This window comes from Anser anser (assembly GCF_964211835.1).
Source record: "Anser anser genome assembly, chromosome: 7".
NCBI classification, from domain to species: Eukaryota; Metazoa; Chordata; class Aves; order Anseriformes; family Anatidae; genus Anser; species Anser anser.
The window spans coordinates 19,356,916-19,377,966 of NC_139727.1; the positions used below are offsets into that span (position 1 = coordinate 19,356,916).

The 21,051-nt window shown below is 40.4% G+C and overlaps 1 protein-coding gene across 7 annotated transcripts in view; it reads right to left on the reverse strand.

The window, feature by feature from the left end:
• The window catches only part of PRKG1 (protein kinase cGMP-dependent 1), a 467,683-nt gene that overhangs the window by 242,661 nt on the left and 203,971 nt on the right, over window positions 1-21,051 (reverse strand). The window contains exon 1 of one of the 7 annotated variants that reach the window (XM_083843690.1): window positions 6,816-11,067. The exons of the other annotated variants lie outside the window; for them this stretch is intronic. The gene's annotated coding sequence lies outside the window, so the exon portion shown is untranslated. Of the gene's footprint in view, window positions 1-6,815; window positions 11,068-21,051 lie in introns of those variants that run through there. 7 annotated transcript variants of the gene reach the window in all.

Genomic DNA, 21,051 nt, shown 5'->3' on the forward strand with positions numbered 1-21,051 from the left:
TTTGCCTTTTTTTTTTCTTTTTTTTTTTTTCCTGAGAGCTACTCAGAATGTTTTGTATTTGTTTTCTTTGAATTTATACAAGGATAACCAAAGTAAGAGCTGGTTCTTGTTTAACAATAATCTAGACCCCCCCAAAAAAATAAAATTGAACTTAAACTTTAAAAAATATAACATCTTTTTATGTATTTCAGTGGCATACTGAAACAGATAAAAACTTCATTGCACTTTTTTTTTTTTTCCAATTTAAGTACCACAGAACATAAAAGTGATGGCTTCATTCCATTCCCTTGAAATATTGCAGGGAAAACCTGAAACACAATGTTGAAATTTGAAATTGAAACATTTATGGTTCTCCAAGTATTATTTCCCCATGGAGACTAGAAATATCTAATCTATTAAATCCTACATTAAATCTGGACAAAAGGACAAATGGCCATGCACTGCTTCAGATACAGATAAATCAATACAGAGACTTATCACGTATCAAAACAAATACTTTCTGTATACAGATATATATATCTACATGTAGAGATATACAGATACCTATGGATATAACGTATACCTATTTAATGTGGCTCATTAGCTGCCAAGACTGTATTATTTGTGTCCGTAAGGCTAGTGGCTCTGTTTTCTGGATTAGTATTCATGGAGCTGAGCAACAACGTCAACATTTCCATGAGTGAATCAAAGCAGGAACCAGTGCTGATGGACGGATGAGGAAAGGGATTTTGATAGCCAACGTCATAAAGTCACGTAAGAATAACAACTGCCCTCAGACTGAAGGGTTGTCAGACAGCAGCATGTCTCGTCTCCCTTTAGGTTGTCAGTGTGTGAGGAAGGAAAATTAAATATATATATATATAGACTGCTGGTTATGAAGACGCTACAAGTGCGACTATCTAAAATGAAAAAAACACTCGTACAAATTCTCCTGTAGGCTCTCTGCTCAGCAGTTGAATTGACTATTTTTTATTAAACTGATTTAAATTCAAATATGCAAATCCCATTAGAAGTACATAAGACATGGAGTCTAAGGCCATATCACTACTTTTAGTTAGGGTCGTATACAACAACCTGATCTGGGAGTCAATCAAAATCACTCTGTTACTGAAGGAACTCAAATTTCTTATTCTTCACCAGGAATTAAGTCTATTTTTGGACTTATATCAAACTCTGTCAGTTGTAGTCTACTCTGAAATCTGAAAAGCCTACCGTACATGACGCCAGACCAGGAAAGAAATCCCAGTGGTTTGTCACACACCAGCACTTCATCTGCAAGGCTTTCTACCTACTGAATTACATCTATTATGTGCACAAGCAACCATCAAACTGGTAAAGTTTGTCCAAGCCTTCAAATCAACTTCCAAGACATGGCTGAGTAAATAGGAAAGCCTGTAAGAAGACATTAAAATCCATCTAATTGACTTAGGCACCTAAGTCCCATTTTGCAATGCTCATTACAAAGGAAGAAGCCAAGGTTCCATTGATTTTTTAAATGGTGCTTTGGTTCCTAGATGTCTGGTGCTTCTGAAATGGGAGCTAAGCACTTTAGCTGATTCCCCATTTTTAAGCATTTATGCATAGTACAGACTGCATTACTATATTATTTTCCCTTTCTCAATAATGGAAAAGAAGTTACAAACCACTGAAACCACAGGGAAACAACCACAGGACATGACAATGCTTTGTAGAGACAACTCAGCTCTAGTTGGACCAATTAACATGGATTTTGCCATAGGTTTCATTTCCAAATACGCCAGGACACCATCAGTCATCCTCATACTACCATTCATCTCATGCTGCTCATGCTGGTGTTTCACAGTCATCAGTAAAACATCCCTTCACTTGGTTTTCTGGGTGGTCAGTGGTACACAGCATCTGTTTAACACCCTCCATTTATTATTACTCAAACGTTGCTGATACACGTACTGCTCACGGGTATATTCTGAAGGTCTGTGTCTCCTTACCTCCTCAGCTCACCTCTCCTGGACAACCAGTATCCCCCTCCACCAGCTTTCGAGGAATACAAATTCTCACTTCCAGACTCAGTAGTGCTAATTAAGTCAAACTGTTGATTACACACAGTCTTCCAGTATCTTGTTTATTCCTCATTATCAGCATACAGATATCCAAGATACCCATTCACTAGCATCTTTTTGAGGTTTTTCTTATTTTTTTGCAAAATAAAAAGCACATCTCCTGAAACAGTTTTAAACTGGAAAAGAAACACATCAGTGTGCACATACGCAGAAAACACTCACTACCATTATAAAGCAATCCAAACTTCTCTGTTCATCAAAAACAAGCTTATCACGTAGTGGTCTTATCTGCAGCTGAAGAAGTTTTATGCTGACGGTCTAAAAAGCAATTTCCTGTATTTTACTATAATATGCTTGTAAAGGGAAAAAAGATTTTAAAGTTTTTTTTAGACACTTGGAATCTTTCTCTGATAACTCAGATAGAAAACTTTGAAAAAAGTGATCATAGCAACGGTACAATCCTATGGTATTTTAAACATCTCTAATGCTTTCTGAAGTCCATCAAGGTAGAGGATGCTCAGCTTCAACCCTAATCACAGAATCACAGAATCTCAGAATCACAGAATCACAGAATGGTTGAGGTTGGAAGGGACCTCCAGAGATTGTCTAGTCCAATCCCCCTGCTCAAGCAGGGTCACCTAGAGCACGTTACACAGGATTGCATCCAGGAGGGTTTTGAATATCTCCAAAGAAGGAGACTCCACAACCTCTCTGGGCAGCCTGTTCCAGTGCTCTGTCACCCGAACTATAAAGAAGTTCTTCCTCATATGGCGATGAAACCTCCTGTGGTTCAATTTATACCCATTACCCCTTGTCCTATCACTGGTCACCACTGAGAAGAGTTTGGCCCTATCCTGTTCATATTGTCCCCTCAGGTATTCATAGAGGTTGATACCCCCAGCTCCCTTTCTGCAGAGCTGCTCTCCAGCAGGTCAGCCCCCAGCCTGTACTGGTGTACCCCTGCAGTGTACTCACATTTCCCTTAGTCTTCCTTTTGCTATTGATGTATTTGAAGAAGCCCTTCTTGTTGTCTCATATGTCTCTTGCTAAATTTAATTCTAACCAGGCCTTGGCCTTCCTCATTGCATCCCTGCAATGAACTCAGCCACTGTCAGCCTGGAGTTCTTTATGTTAGGATAAATTATTACAGGAGTCTTACTATGTCGGTGTGTTTATATATATGACTATATATATGCGTACATAATATATATGTATATATTTATGTATATATATTTATATATACATACACACACACAAATCACAAACCTTCCCAGACTGGCAAGATTTACCTCATACCCAACAGTGTGACAGACTTTTCTATGACAGAAATGTTATCAGGAGCAAAAATAAAGTAATTTTTCAAAGAAACACAGAAGGTTTCAGTATATTGTACCATGAATAGTTAATAGCATAAATATTATTTATTGGGCATGTGTACAGGATTCATTTTGTGATTAAAAATGCTAGTACTCAGTTCTCTTCTAAATGAAAAAGTTACAGCTCTCAAGAGGGAACCCTAAACTTCTCATTAGATACCAGAGCTGATTTTCAGCTTTATATAATTTCAGATAAAGAAGCCCACGAGATACAGAGATTTAAAATGGGAACTAATTTGGGCAAATATTTAACTGATAGGAATTAGGCAATAATTAACAAACAAACTAAAGTCTTCTAAAAAATTCTGCGTTTGCTGAGCACAGAGTACCATTTACACTATAGTTCAGCCTTTGGGAGCTCATCTCTCCTTCCAAAAACATATACTCGTTCTCTCATTGCAGTAAGGTAATAAGCATAAAATTAATTTACAGTCAAACAAAATTTACTCAGAGAAGTTTGAAGAAATTACAAACCAAAATCAGTGCTGTTGTACAAAGCACAATCTGAAACCCAGAGCTATTTTAACACCCAGTAGGTCCCAGTCTTAAGAAATTTATTGCACAGACTCTACATGGTGCAGTGCTTCTGCTCTCAAAACAGTTTTGTGTTCAAATACATCTCTCCCCATGGAAAAGGCCTTTGCTGCCTGTAATATAATAAGAATCCTGCACACCTGGGCATGGGACTTACACACAGGTAGCTGCAGGCTGATGCTCTGTCCCTGCCCAAGCACAAGAGCCACTGCAAAACTCCTCGCTGCCAATTTTAATGGGGTCTAAATGATGACATCGACGTGCTGTGACTAAAATTCTAACTGTACCAGAGATGATGATTTTGACCTTATTTATTGAAAAGTAATTAGCAATGTTTGCCCATCAAGACACTATATCGCTTCGTTTTAGAGAGTTTAAATTAGCTTCTATTAAAATTGTTTTGTAAGAGCTACGAAATTAGTTGGTAGGGTACTGGATTAAGTCAGAAACATCAAACAAACAGAAAGTAAATAATCTTTTTCCTGCTGGATGGAAGGCCCCATGCTGGTAATGCACACAGTATGTTTTCCAATTATATTACTGGTGCCCGGTATGTAACACGCACCAATTTTAATCATGGGAATAGGTACCTGACACTTTGAACCTCAACTGAAAGATTCCCACACCTAAGAAATGATGACTTCAAGTATCATTAGACTTGATTTAGCAATTATTAAAGGTGATTTGTGGCCAAGTTTTTGAACTACAGATCCAATTCTTTTCCTGCTTGAGAATATTTCCACAGAGGAGTGAGGTCAGGACAATACCACGGGCAGCAAGGATGCAGCATATATAGCATATACGCAGCATATATCCATTGTACCTGATGAATCTTAGGATGGCAAAAGGAAAACAAAACCACCCACCTACATATGTGAAGTGAAGGACCTCCACAATACTGGATGAAGGTACACCTCCATTTAAACCAGAGCAATTTTATATTCTTGAATGGCTGGCATTAGAGACAAGCATGGGTCTCAGGTCTGAGTTCAAAACTGTATGGTATTCCAATAGTGACACTTACCATGCTTGATTATACTGGGCATTTGTGTTGTTTTGTTTGTTTGTTTGTTTTAATAAAGATTTGGCACTGGGGAAAGAGAGGAGGAGAGGTGGCTGGCTATAGGGACTAGTAACACAAACAGGATTTCGATTTCAGGCATCTCTATCTTCCATGACACAAGACCAAAGTGAGGATATTACTTCTACAAAAGGCAATCAACTGGCAGAAATCATCTTGCTGGATCATAGGCTGGAGAATGGCTAATGCTGTTAAAAGCATGTAAGACTATGCAAAGTAGGTGACATACAAGAGAAGATGTAAGTTTAACTTGGTGATCAGCATCACAACAAAAATACCTTTTTCTTACTACGCATTCTCCTCTGGTATCCGCACAACTGCTTACTTTTCAGTCTTAAAATATGCATGTTATAATGAGCTTTACTAATAATTGGTACACTACATTTTCTCTCCACTCCTTTCTAAATAAATTCTCATTTCACATGTATAGAAATAGAATTAAATGATATATTTGCAAAGCAGCTCATCTGACTTCTTAATTTCACTAGTTTATCATTTCTTACAGTTCATAAACTCTTTTGTAATCGAGTTATTCTCAATTAACACTTGCATAAGTGAGAGGATAGATGCTGTTAGAAAAATCCCTATTTTGGGAAAAAAATAGAAAATCCCTTTGATGCCAACAGGTGAGATAAATTGATGCATGTCTGAGGGACAGTTTTGCTGGAAGGATGCTTTGTAACAGGGACTAAATCCAACTGAGGACTTCAGTTACCCCTTGGGATTCATCTTACTCAATTATGTGGCATTGTTTGCAGTACCAAGGGCTGCTGTACCCAAGCTCAGCTACTAAACTGGCGGAACCAAGGTTTCCACAAGCATCACTCACTGGAATTAAATATATATTTCATATATATGCATGGTGAAATATTGGCATTTTGACAAACTCCCCAAAGAAAAGCAGTTCAAGGCTTATATCCATGAAAAAGACATTCCTGTTCTATGACTTGTGGTTTTTCTGCTAAGGCAAACCTACAAAGTCCAGCAATTTAGCTGCCACTTCTAAGACCAGTAACAGAGCAAAACCAGCAAAAATAAAAACAAACAAAAAAAAAAAAGAAAAAAGAAAAAAAAGGAAAAGGAAAAGGAAAAGGAAAACCAGAAAACCGGAAAAAAAGAAAAATATGGGTCTCTACTTTGGAAGGGATGGCAGGATCTGACACTCTTCTTGGCCTGCAATGAATGTTGCACAGTCACGTGTGCTCATGCATTACATACAGCTCACTGGGTTAAAGAGTGAATAAATGCTTTAATTTTGAATTTTCCCTATTTTATTAGCTTAAATGGGAATGGTAACCTAATTGCACCACAGAGTCCTTTAAATCAGTCCACATGCTCTGCCTGCTGGCACTGCACCTATTCGCTCCAGTCAGCCCTTTCAAACCTGAGAAGCTGCCTGCCCCATCCTGGTGTATTTTCCAAGCCAAAGACAATCACAAGGATTGAAACAAATATGTGTTCTGTCACATCATCGCTTCATGACTTCTAAGAAATTACAGAATAAGAGACTTTTTAGATATATCCAAAGAACCTTTAATCTCTGGGACTGACCAAAGCTACATTAACAGTAACTAAAGAAAAGAAGAAAAAACAAAAAGGTGAAGAAAAAAAAAAGATCTACAACTAGCAAATTTTGCATCTTGCTTCTGAAATTGGTCTGTAATGTACCACACCCTTGACTACGGACTCTCTGAGAGACAACTTCTGAAGACAATATGTACAGTGCTTAATTCAAATCTTATTTCTTATCATGACATAGACTATCCTGAATTGGAAGACACCCACAAGAATCACCAAGTCCAGGTCCTGGCTCCACACAGCATCACCCAAAATCAGACCAAATGTCTGAGAGCGTTGTCCAGATGCTCCTTGACCTCTGGCAGCTTGGTGTCATGTGCCCATGTGCCCAGGCCCTGGGGCGCCTGTCCCAGTGCCCGACCGCCTCTGGGTGCAGAACCTTTCCCTAACACCAGCCTGACCTCCCCTGTCCCAGCTCCGTGCCGTTCCCTCGGGTCCTGTCGCTGTCCCCAGAGAGCAGAGCTCAGCGCCTTCCCCTCCGCTCCCCGTGAGGGAGCTGCAGGCCGCCACGAGGCCTCCCCTCAGCCTGCTCTGTGTGGGCTGAGCAGACCAAGGGCCCTCAGCTGCTCCTCACACACCTTGCCCTCTGGGCCCTTCACCATCCTCACAATCTCCTCTGGGGGCTCTCTAGTAGCTTTATGCCCCTCCGGTACCGCGGCACCCCAACCCGCACGCAGTGTTCAAGGCGAGGCCGCAGCAGGCCGAGCAGAGCGGGACGATCCCTTCCCTCGGCCGGCCAGCAGCGCCGGGCCTGAGGCACCCCGGGCACGGTCGGCCCTGTGGGCTGCCGGGGCGCTGGTGGATCGTGTTCGGCTTCTCATCCGCCGGCACCCCCAGATCGCTCTCCGTGGGGCTGCTCTCCGGCCTCTCGTCACCCCAGCCTGTACGTACAGCCAGGGCTGCCACATCCCTGGTGCAGAATCCACCACTCACTCTTGTTAAATTTCATGTTCTTGGTGATTGCCCAGGCCTCTAGTTTGTTAAGATCTTTTGGCAAGGCCTTTCTACCCTCAAGGAAGTGTCAGCAGCTTCTTCCAGTGTAGTGTCGTCCTCAAACTTACCTTTGAGTCCTGCACCCAAGTCATTTATGAAAACATTAAAGAGAACTGGCCCTAAAATAATTTATTAAAGAAAACAAGGAATGCAAAAAAAATAATTAGAAATAAAAATAAAAAACAAAATCCTCGTTCTCGTTTTGAAAGAGATTTATGCTTCATGGCCAACTAAAGCAGGAAATAGTCTTTTTTTTATTTGTTTTATTTGTTTTGTTTTCCCCAAAAACTGTCTCAATGAATTTTTACAGCTTATAAAATACCTTCTTTTTCATTCTCCATCACCCTTTCCTCTGGAGTTGTGTATAAATTTCAATCCTGTTTATATAAGAATTTTTTTATGAAAAAAAATTTATTTTTGTATTCAGAGTATGCAAAGTTGTTTCCCTCATTCTCTTCTGATGACCTATTCACTCCAATACTTCTTTATGTCTCACTCACCCTAATGCAAAACGGTAGGTCATACTGAACTGTATAATCCTGTAAGAATAACTTCAAAAATCATCCATGCAAAATGGTCAAGATTCACATTTTCCTGACTCAAGATACAGATTTTGGCCATCACCATCCCCTCTGTGTGACTTGTATAAATAATTAATTAAGAGAGCTTTGCATATTGATTCCCAGGTCATACGTAAACATAAAAAAAAAAAATACCTTTCATTCCACAGTAAGTCTGGTCTCATTGAAGCAATGTCCATCCCATGTCTTGTGATATTGCACCGACAGCACATGTCAAAAGAAGTCCAAACTAATCCGCTTCCAGTCTGTCTGTGCTACCACTAAATATCCCCATTTTCTTATCCTTCTGCTTTTAGGATATCAAACGAACTTGACATTTCTTAATCTGAGCCTGTTATCCAGGTCAACAATTCAATTTTGTAAGGCTTTGGCTTAGTTTTCTGAGATTAGCGTCTCACCCACTGATCTGTGTCCGCCTGTTTTTTGAGTCAGCAGTTCCCAAAGTATTTCATAGTGTTGTGCAAACAGCAGGTACTGAGTCAGCTTCAAACTTTCCCTGGGTTCTTATGATAGAAGTTGGATGTGGTTTGACCCACCCAATCCCTGCCTCCTCCTAACATAAAACGTGAAGCAAACAGACCACTTAACGGGTGGCTACAAAGAGGATAGCAGCTCTCTCTACGCAAGGAGACACATGTAGATGACAAGGGACAAGGGGTACAAGCTGCATTGGAAGTTTCATCTTGGTGTAAGAAATTAATATTTTACAGTGAGAACAATTGATACCTGGAACAACCTCCCTAGGGGCATGATGGAGTCCCCATCACTGGAGGTTTTGAAGATACAATTGGAGATGTTTATGGGTCATCTAGGCTTCCTCTTCCCATGAAAGATTGGACCCGGTGACCTTTTGGGATCCTTTCCAACCTTGGCTGTTATGCAATTCCATGAGGTTCGCCTCACGAGTTGAGAAGGACACGCAATGTTTAGGGCATGAAAATGATCCATAATGTTTCCTCATCCTGAGCCAATGCAGAGGATTGGTCTCACTTATGGCTCACTTCTGCCATTCACTTAACACTGTTCCCCTGTTCCCCAGCCCCTGGAGAGCACAAAGGAATTCAAACCTTGTCTTTAGGGCACTTCTGAAAATTCATTAGAGGAAGGTCCATTCTGCATTGCCACTTTTGTGGACTTTCCCCAAAGAAGGCACAAACGAGCCATGGGTACATGACAGCCCACCATCAAACCCACAGCAGCAAGACTCTATCCATGGTTGCACGAAGCTCGTTAGAGTCATATTTGGACTTCAGTGATCTTTTGATCATGCACATTAGTTTTATATATAAAATTCCTGCTCTTCAGGTGTATCATTCCTCCTTTTTTAAAAAAAATGTGGACTTTATCTCCCTAGTCTCATGATGAATAAAATTGTACACCCTTTCATGGGTCGGCTCAGCCAAAGGGAATCCTGGAAAACAATGGGATGCCCCAAACCCAAACACAGCCACAGTCACTGAATCCACAAACTTCAGGTCTTTTGAGAAAAAGGTCAACATTATCTGGAAGCAGAATTTGAGAATTTAGGTTTTTAATTTAGAATTAATCAGAAGTTTGGTTTTGTTTCTTTGTTTGTTTGTTTTTTTCAATTTAAATCAAAAGACAGTGTTGATTGAAATAAGTCTTAACAGAGCAAAACAAAACCCTGTGTGTTGGCAGGAAATGTTGTCTGTTACAGGATACATCCTGATGCCTTTGAGTGCTATTTGGCACCTTTCCCCGTAAGATCAATACTTTAACATAAAGGTCCTAGACCCATTAGGAAGGGGCAGCAGCTGAGGACTCGGTCCAATCCTTCTTGACATGGCAGCTCTGATCATCACCTTAATAAGCAACATCAGATATAATCTGTTCCGCAGGTTCACGTAGCTTCTCATAAGAAAAATTACAGTGAAGTGAATTACCGGAGAAGAGTATTGTGTAAGTGATACTTGTTAAGTTTCCCCTTCTCCTCAAGATGCCTTTTATTGCACACGGTTTTCAGATAAGCTGTCCTAAAGGATGATTCCAGCATGTACTGCTATTTAATGAATTCTGTTATTAACAAAGATCAACAAAGATCTCCAGGAAACTAAGCAAACCCATTAAGACATGTAGAAAAAAAATAACTAAAACATGTGGTTCTCCAACTTGTATACTAAAAGAACACCTCACAGTCCACACAAAGCTTCTGCTCCCCATCAGAGAGTATTTAGGGTCAAGAAGACTAAAATCAGTGAGATGCTCAAAAGCTGGAGGTCCTGGGAATTTCTGGTTTCTAACAATCAGTAGGAAAATCTATACCATACTGTTCGAACAGTTTTATACCATACCAATGTAACAAACTAATTAATAGAGAGAAGATCTGAAAAAAGTCACTGTTGCACTGTTTTTTACAGGAAGCTATTTCAGTGAATGATAATATTTTTATATTCAACAGTAGCCTGAAGGATTTTCTGTCTTAAAAAAACAAGTTAGACGTGCGGCCACTGAAATTACTGGATCCCCTACCTCAGAGGTTTGATTTCTTATAGCTGCACTGAGATATTCTGCTCCTTCTTTCATCGTAAAAGCAGCTGGCCCTGCTGAGGGAACATGCTAATTTTAGGCTGCCATAGTGACCCTTCCTAGACAAAACCGTGCTGCTGGGGTCAACATGCCTTGAAGGTACACTTGCTAAAGGGAAATTGTCTGGGAATAATCCCGACCACTTTTATTTTCAAACCTACACAGTTTACGGTTTTTGTCAGAAAATTTTGCTGAAATTCCATTTTACAGTGCTAATTTACAAGTAATTACTTGGCTGAGGCTTTATCCAGCACATTATTTCATCACAACGTTGATTGTTTTAGACAAATATGCATTAATCCACTTTGATTATGAAAGCGTATCTGGAGATTTTCTTTCCTTATGTGATGATGACAGTGCTAAGAAGACATGAGAACTCTCTGGTGTCGGTGTCTGAAAAGATGAAATACAAGAAAATATGTATTTAACCTATTATTTCTGAGCAAAAATGACTCCCAAAAGGCCTGGATATAGCTACTGATGAAAAAGAAACAAATAAACAAATAAATAAATAAATTATACACTGGGATTTTTTAAAATATGTACTTATACAGATAGAAAAAGATGTGCATAAGAACCAAGATAAGAAAATATAGCCCAGGCATATTTTATCATTCCAACGCATCAAATGAATGTAAATACATGTGCTACTGAAGAGTAAATCCACAATAGTGAGAATCAGCAGATTTTCATTCTGCACATTTGTATATGCAACTCTAAGATAGTACCTGCCCACATGACTTCTATTTGACATCTAAAGAGCTCCGTTAAAACCCTTTCAAAGACAACACCGCTGATCAGCTTGCAAAGAAAAGAGAGAGGCATGGAAACAGAGATGCCACGTTACTAATACTTAGCTGTGGATGTAAAAGACATTGAGGTGATTATGCTAATACAACCATATGCATGCTGTATGCAAACTCCATCATGGACTGAAATCCCTGTCGTGGCTTTTGTGTCCCTGCAGAGGCTCTGGAGAGCAGCATCCCCCAGGACACTGCAGTACCAGGCAGGCAGGAGGTGGGGGGGATGGCCATGGGTCTGGGACACCATGGTTTGGGAGTTAAATAAAACACAAAAACAGTGAAAGGCATCAAAATTAAAGACAATTACTAACTGCTTGGCAAGACTGTAGTTAGTAAGAGTTTAGAAACTTTCTGCAGTAACCTAACTTGTTTCATCAAAATTCCACACTGAAAATAACAAATTTCTAGAGATTCAGCATTAGTCACAAGCTTTCTTGTAAAGCATACAAATGCATAGAGCCTGGAAAAGACTAAAGGTAAATATACAAATTTTACTAAAAGTAAAATTTGCTGTGTTTGAGCTAATGGTGCTTTCAAATGGTCGCTCTGTTACCTTCATTCTTAATTTTCAGTTCTCGATCAAATACATATTTTCCTATCCAAAAACACTTGAATTAATCTGGAACTTCAGGATGATGTGGAATGAAATCACTCATTAAAATCCCAAAACAATATGCATATAATTAGCATACAGAAGTACACACAATCTCTCCTACGGAAAAAAAAAAATATCATTTTGTCTTCATGATTTTTGCAGCAACAAATCTGCCTGCTTGCTAACAACGTATCTAAAACCATAAATAAATCAAAAGCTTGACTACCATACAACACAAGCTGTATTTACTGGCAGTTTCCTCCTGCTTTAAGAAAAGCCAGTGTTGCCCAGCATATCTACAGCGTGCCTTGGTGTTTTTACAGGTGCTGCAGCTTCATCTTTGATGGCTTTTTGGCAGCTCCAAGAGGTCCACAGAGCCCTGTGGCTGTGGGCAGAAAGCAGATGATGTCCTGGGCCATGGTGCAGCTCAAGTTCAGGGGTGCTAGAAGAAAGGGTGCAAGGGGATCCATCATTTATACCACTCCAGGAGTGAGCAAGTGTGACAAGTACTTAAAAGTATACTTTCATATTACCCTTATGCCCTTTGGACAGCATTAATTCATTCTACCTTCAAAAAAAATAATTCTCCCCTTATTGCTCTCTCTGCACACCTGAATCATTGAAGCCCACACTGTTGTTTAACAACCCTTGCTTGTGTGAGACAGGTTCCCGACAGCCACCAGACCACAGAGCCATCTGGGACATCACTTCGCTCAAGGACTGAATTGCAGAGGGTTCCGTGTTCCCAATTTGAAGAGGATTTCCCAGTTACACCACTCCTCTGATGCTAGTATTTGCTACCTAGATATATGCTCATAAAAAGCTGATTTTTCAGCTGAAAAGTCTGAAGGAAAACATTTAATACAATATATTCTAAAGCAGAAAGCATTCTGCTGGAGATAAATTATAGAATAACGCATGTTTTGACATTGCTCATCAGCATCCTAACACCATTCATGTACTGAGATATAAAATGTTGGGATACACTATTGGATATTAACGTGCTCGGAGCTCTTCGGGCATTTTTGCCTTGTATTTGGGGGAAATGCCATGATGTGGAGGCCAACAGCAAGACTCCGTGAGAAACATGCAAGCAGATACTCACTTCTTCTGCATCACGTTAAACCAATTGTGTCCAACAAATCCTTTCTGCTGCAATAAACCTACCAAGGCTACTCTTCCCAGCAAAATGTCATTTAAATTCCAGCCCACTGACAGTTGGGATCCCTTCATCCGTCCTATCAAGTCAATTTAGTCCTGCAGTCAGCATGGTCAGGCTGGGCTCAGGAAAGCCTGGGGACTGATTTGAAGCGGCACTTTTGCAGGGAAAAGAAAAGGATGCATTAGGAGAGAGGATTTTTTAAAGGACAGCAAAAGCTCCAGGATACAGATGGAAGAAGCAGCTTGTATTTGGGATTCAGCACAGCCACAAGTGGATTATCTGCACCTTCTTCTTCACATATATGTCAGGAAAGGAAGCTCTGCTAGGCTTTTTGATAACTACTGAAAGATTTCTATGATGGTTTTTATTGTGCTTGGGAAAGATCTTTCCATCCCTTTACTGTCCACTTCCAAACACTGAGATAGATGGTCAATTGGTGATGGCAAAGTAAACACTGCAGCAATGCCCCTAATAGTGAGGCTAGGAAATAATGTACCAAAATCCTCATCCACAGGCTGTGGTTTAACTGTGGTCTGAATCTTCACCACAAGCTACCAGGGCAAAAAGAGGACTTCACAAAGCGGGGAAACGTATCCTGCTTGGTAATGATGGGGCCCCTTTAGGTCCTCCCCAGGAAATCCTCACCTTTCACCAAATACATATCATACTTGATGTTCTAGCTCAAATTGAAAGGAGGAAATGGAAAGGGAAAGGGAAAAAAGAAAAAGGAAAAAGGAAAAAGGAAAGAGGAAAAAGGAAAAAGGAAAAAGGAAAAAAGAAGCCTTACACATTACAGAGTCCCTAACTAACACAGGGATTGTAAGGAAAATCAATTTAAGGCTAAATCATTGTAAAGCAGCTTAAGTCTGGGCTGTGCACAACCCCTGTACATCCTCGCAGAACTTGCAGTATTTGCTATACACAACCGTAACATCCAGCATCTGGGAGCAGCTCGCTCCTTTAGACGGAGATCTCATGAAAAACCCTCACTCTGAACATTTTTGTATTTGGAAGATGATACGGTTGACAGAACTGGATTCAATTGATCGAGGCAGAAAAAGCTAATAGGGCTGGCTGAGAGGTTGGACTAATGAAGCTTTCCTTGGGGTTAAAGTAATGCTCTGGCATATCTAAAAGCTACAGAGAAAGCATTTCACTTTTAGTCTCTCAACCCTAAAGTGCATCAGGGCAGGCTCGCAGCTTTTGTAATTCAGGAGCAGTTGTCAACAGGCTTTCAAGACTCTCTTGGAGGCCAGGAGATTGATTAGCATGGGAACGATGTGGCCAAATCCAATTTATTTGGGAGGGCTGGGGAGAAGGGGAATGGAAGAAAGTCATAAAGAAGACAACAGCAATTACTTTCTATATATACAAGATGGAATTTGTTATCTTTTTGCCTCCTTTTTTGTTCTTCTTATGCTACTCAAGAAAAAAATATATTAATATTAGATCAGAAATATGGGGTGTTATCACAGTTTCTGAAATAGTTAAAGAAAGTTCCTTCACAAGAGTTTCATTTGAGGACTGTACAATATCACAGTAATACCAGTGTTTAGAGATGGGTAAGACGTTTTTATTTTTTCACAGTAAATTCTAATACTGAAAAAATTAAAGTCAGAAAGTTGAATTTTGAACCTTACTCAGGAAATACTTTGTACCCATTAAAAGCTGTTCAAATTTGCCTTCATTTTAAACTTTCATTATTTTTATTTTATAATTAATATAATACACAAAGCGATTTTCTAATGAAATATCTATTGTTAAAAGATAAACAGCTTGAGGTCAAATGGAATATTTTGACCCTTTCCTGTTGATTTTTTTTTCTTTAACCAAAGCAAAATGTAATTAAAATCAACATATCCCTGTACAGCAGTCTTGGCATAATATAATATTTAAAAAAAAGCAACCACCTTCTAATGAGCATTAAATGTCACTCTAACAGTTGATATAAAAGCACCAAAGTAGATGGTACTGAATTATTAAATGTAATATGGGTTATTTTTCAAGCATTATGACTCCAGAATCACCAGGGAGTTGCAACTTACTGTAACTGGAAAATCTGACATCTGAAATTATTTTAAATAATTAATGACACCTTGCAATACTTTACATTTGAGGTTTGTATTGTTTCTATCCAAATAAATCATTGTGAAAAAAAATGAACATCTGCTGAAACCCTGCTACCAGAAACTAGATGTTGACAAGCATCTGTTTCCATCAGCCCAGGAAGGACCCGAATCTTTCTATCACAAATTCACAGCATGAACTAATCCCGACCTTCCGGACTGGGGCAGGTGAGATTCCCCACCTCCCTATAACAGGGATGGGCAACCCTCTCGAAGGATGCTGCCACATTACGCAGCTGCATTTAACTCATGTCTTTAATCAGCATTTCCAATGAAATTTCTACTAAAGCTTTGCGCGCTTTTGATCTCAGAGTTAACAGCATGAGGAAGTATCTATTTGCCTGCATCCTTTCTTTATAAACCAATCTTAATTAAAGGTACTACATTTGCTGTTCTTTGATTACAGGGTGCAGTCTTTGATGAGAAATAGATGTACTTAAAATTTCACGTATCAGTTCTCCAAAACGTCTACAGTAGAGGCATCCCATCTCATATAAATGCACTGAAATAATTGTTTGGTTTGGTTCTGTTCTATCCTATCCTATCCTATCTACTCTCTTCTATTTCCAGCAATTTCCTTTGGAAGGGGTAACCAAGAAAAACTTTTGACAGCTCCTGTTTTTGCTGCATAGCTCTTGACATTGACAATGAATTTGTTGATCTTTAATCATGTGCAAACTAGGAAATCATGTTTTTACTACAACTAACATGCCAGCAGCTAATGCAAAATAGGTTGATTTGCATTCCACATCCACCAGAAAATTCACATTGCCCCTCTTCTTGGCTCAGTGGCATTCTTATTGCTATTTTTGCTGCATTATTTTATTCTGCTGCAAAGAATAAACCCAGCATTTGTTGTGTTCAGTTCTCAGGAGGCCTCTGACCAGTAATTTCCCAGACAGCAGAATGATTTCCTTGCCTGTGCTGAATTTCCTTTCCACTAAGCCACCCCAGTAACAGAATATATACAGCAGGGACTCATATAAAGTTAGTTTTGCTTCTGGGTGGACCTGGAGACATATATCCTCAGTCTCCATTAGCAAAGTCTCTTTTTCTTTCCCACTAGAAAAAATTTATTTCCCAGTAATAAATTGGAAAAAAAAAAAAAACTATATCCAGGTAGGACTTCAGTAAGTATTTCCATCAGAGTGCCATTCAGTATTACTGATCCTTAAACTGAAAAATAAATGAATGTGTCGCTGCCCCAAGCCCCACCTCTCTGCAGCTCATTGTCTCCTACGGCACAGGAGGAAACGTTTTTCTTGGAAATGAAGTATTTCATTGCATTCTTTGTAATGACACCATTAATACGGTCTGGTCTCTGCTTTCCCAACATCAGCTCGTGTCCTTGAACGAGGGAACAGTATTCCTTGTAAAACATACCTTTATTTGGTAAAAGATTCTGGATGGATCCTGCCTTACCCAAGCTCTGAGACCTAAGCCATTCAGTTTTTGGGAACCCTGTAAAACACTGCTTTGCATCCCAGTCCTGGAGCTCACTTCACCCATGGGTGCCAGCTGTGAGAAGCCAGCATCACCTGCACGCCCTGAGGTTACCGGAAAGTGGTGTGTTACGATAAACTTCAAAATACCATATTGCAGAATATATTGAATATATTCACTATGCAACCTAGGACTTCCAGCTGAATTTATTTTTTATATTATTAAAAAAAAAAAGTATTTTAATGAAAAGCAAAATTAAAGCCACAGCTATCTTAAAATTTCATTGGTACTATTTGCATTATCTCTTTCTGGTCAATACGAATGTGATCTCTGCTCTGGATGGGAGGAAATAAGCCTTATGTACCTTTTTTCTATCTCATCTGACGTGAATTGTACATGGCCTAAGCTGTTTTTCACTCCACAGGCTGGGCACGTGCTTTACCCCCCCTACTGCCATCCCGCTGCCTCCTCCAGTGCACAGGCAGTGCAGGCAGCTCTGCGCAGGGGTGGGGAACAGAGAAGCTCCACCGCCAGACAGGGGAACCGCATGGGTTTTGCTTGGCCCTTGTTTACATATGTGCCTACATAGTCGTGTTAAATGCAGTTTGTTTGTTTTAAAATAGACGGAAGATGAGAAATAAGGCTTCGGCTCCGAGTGCAGCTTAGACAGAGTCATAAAGCATCCTGTACAGCACAACAGCACGTCCTCATCCAAAATGCTCTGCCATTCCCCGGACCCTGCAGCGGGCCAGGAAGCTGTGCTGGGCTGGCTTTTCTTTCCAAACCCACACCTCTTGGGGGTTTTAATTATATACACAAACCATTTATGCTGGATTTTTAACATATGGCCATTAAAAATGCTATCAAAAGTCCCATAGACACACGCATGACTACCTTGTGTGGCTCCATCCCTACAGAAGATGTTAGAGGTGGGTGTAAGCGCTATTAGGACAAATCGCAGTGAAAAGTTATTGCAGTGAACTCATGACTCCCCCCACGGAAATATTCTTTAAACAACCCAGGAACCAGACGGACTGCAGTTTAACAAAAATCCGCGTATATTGGTAAGATGTTTTACCATCAAAAAATGTAGCAGTATTTACGTGGGAAAGCCTGCGCATTGTGTAATTTGTTGTAAACTGCTCCCATGGTTGGCTAGAGCAGAAAAACTAAAAACAGAAAGCCGAAAATAATTTGCACCATGCAGTAAATCTCTGAAACGGGCTCCGCAACATAACTGCAATACAGCTAAAGATAACTTCATGGAGCCAACAGCCAAAAAAAAAAAAAAAAAAAAAAAACTGAGCCTGTAATACATCCAGCTGCAAATACAGCGAACTCTGCTATTTTCATGTATAATTTATAGCAGAAAATGTTATCTGAAAGTCAGCATCGGAGAGGGAGAGGAGATAGGAAAGCACTGGTTTGCACACCTCACTGCTCCTTGCTTGATGGAGCACGAGAGACAGCAGGGATATTGGGCAATGGCAGGACTTGGACTTCAGAAATTTATTTTTGGGACAAATTTTTGTTTGTTTTTAGGCAATTCTCACACTGTCTCAGCTCTCCATCAGCTCCAATCACCACTTTAATAAAAAATAACAATATACTACGTTACTGGGAAATAACGTGGAAAAGGACAAGAAGAGGGAGGAGGCTGAGGCAGTTAAGTTTGGGTAAGAAGCACCAACTGTAAGCACTCAACTAACGAGTGCAGCATTTTTAAACTTTTTGCTGGCCTCATCCATCACAACAAGGCTATTCATATACATACAGTTTTATGCATTTCTTTTTATATAGATATAAAGGACATTATGGAATAGCTCTGTGTTCTGTGAATCTCATTTCTGCAGTAATTCATTTTACCTGCTGGTTTTATACGCAAAATGAGAAGGTTTCAAGAAGCAGCCGAAACCCCAGAATAAGCCATGCCACCTACACAAGCCACCCAGAGGAGAAGCCACCTGGCCCCAATGCCAGGTGCCAGCCCGGTGGGCACCGTCCAGCACCACAGCAGCCCGAGCTCTGAACTTCTCCACTTTTTAAAGTAGAGACAACCCATACAACCACCTCGTCTAGACACAAACAATTCCCCACAGGAAAACCCGTGTCTTTAAAACACAGTATTTACCAACCTGGTGTTTTACTGGGCTAGAGACAGAACTAGATAAAACGCTCCCAAATTTCTATTTGTGGATTTGAATTCAATCAAATGGCACTGAACACCTCTATGAACAAAGTTCTTTCTCATCCAAGACCCCAAGGAAGTTTTCTTGTTCCTGGTAATTACTAAAAGTCTTACTGAACACACAAAAGAGGACAGGGAGATGAATGGGTTCGTTCCTACAGACCCCAGCACAGCAGCTCAGTGTTAACCACGTCCTGTTGCGGACTTACATCCTTTGAGTATTTCACACACCAAAAAACGCAGGTTGCTTCTACAAGTATAGGCTAAAAAGCAGAAGTACCAGTTGCTGAAAATAAAGATGCATGCTGTTGTTACAGCAACTAAACTTTTTAACAACATTAAGGGAGTCATAGCTTATCAAGAACTGCATCTCGTTGTTATGGCAACAAAAATGTTCAAAGCGACTGCTTTTAAGGATTTCTCGCTTCTCCTTCGCATTTCTAAACACATCGCAATACAATAATACACTCTCATCAAAAGGACAGAGTATTTTGCCTTTCGCCAAACAAGCGATGATTTGCAGCGATTTAATAAAGCAAATATTTTTGGTGTTCGTTTGCGGACTACAACCGTGCCTTGCAAGGGAAGGCGATGCTCCTTGTGCCAACTTCAAACTACTGCTGCAAGAGTTGTAACTAAACTTCATACAGAGATTGTAAAAAGTTCGATGCTGGGAGCAACCTTTTTGATGAAGAACATGGTTCTAACAAGTATTTTGCTTTACGAAATGCAGCCTTAATCCAAGAGGCATTGCATATTTTGTATAATACCACTCGTGTGCACTCAGTGTTCAGAAACCGCAGGCTTTGACAGTTTTTGAATCAGAAAATAAGTAAATAAGTAATATTTTTAATAGCCAGGTGTGATGATCAAGGAACTTATATTTGCTAGGTATTCAATCCATTTGTTGAGTTATAAATGCTGATGACAACAGTACTACAACATCACACATAAATCTTAACATAACTACACAAACATAATTTAATACTGGCAAAAGCAAACCATATTCCAACACATAGCAATAACATTGCAGAGTCATGGAATATACCACCAGTATTTATGGTAAAATTAGGGCAGCGAATACATTTTGTTCAGCTGAGCTGATGTAGAAGATGATCTTTGCAACATACCTTTCTCCTTCCCACAAATTCACCAGCTGAAGATGAATCTGTATTAAAAATAGTCTTAAATAGAAAAGTTTTGAGACTGGAGCATATTGACACGTTTAAATGCATGGCCTCCTCGATGAGGGGATTGAGTGCACCCTCAGTAAGTTTGCAGATGACACCAAGTTAGGTGCATTGTGTCGATCTGCTCGAGGGGTAGGAAGGCTCTGCAGGAGGATCCGGATAGGCTGGACCGATGGGCTGAGGTCAACTGCATGAAGTTCAACAAGGCCAAGTGCCGGGTCCTGCACCTGGGGCGTAACAACCCCAAGCAGAGCTACAGGCTGGGAGAGGAGTGGTTGGAAAGCTGCCTGGCAGAGAAGGACCTGGGAGTATTGGTTGATAGTCGGCTGAATATGAGCCAGCAGTGTGCTTAGGTGGCCAAGAAGGCCAACAGCATCCTGGCTTGTATAAAAAGCAGTGTGGCCAGCAGGTCTAGGGAAGTGATTGTCTCTGGTGGGGCCGCACCTTGAGCACTGTGTTCAGTTTTGGGCCCCTCACTACAAGAAGGACATGGAGGTGCTCGAGAGAGTCCAGAGAAGGGCGACGAAGCTGGTGAGGGGTCTGGAGAACAAGTCTTATGAGGAGCTGCTGAGGGAGCTGGGCTTGTTCAGTCTGGAAAAGAGAAGGCTCAGGGGCGACCTTATCGCTCTCTACAGGTACCTTAAAGGAGGCTGTAGCAAGGTGGGGGTTGGTCTATTCTCCCATGTGCCTGGTGACAGGACGAGGGGGAATGGGCTGAAGTTGCGCCAGGGGAGGTTTAGGTTGGATGTTAGGAAGAACTTCTTTACTGAAAGGGTTGTTAGGCATTGGAATGGGCTGCCCAGGGAAGTGGT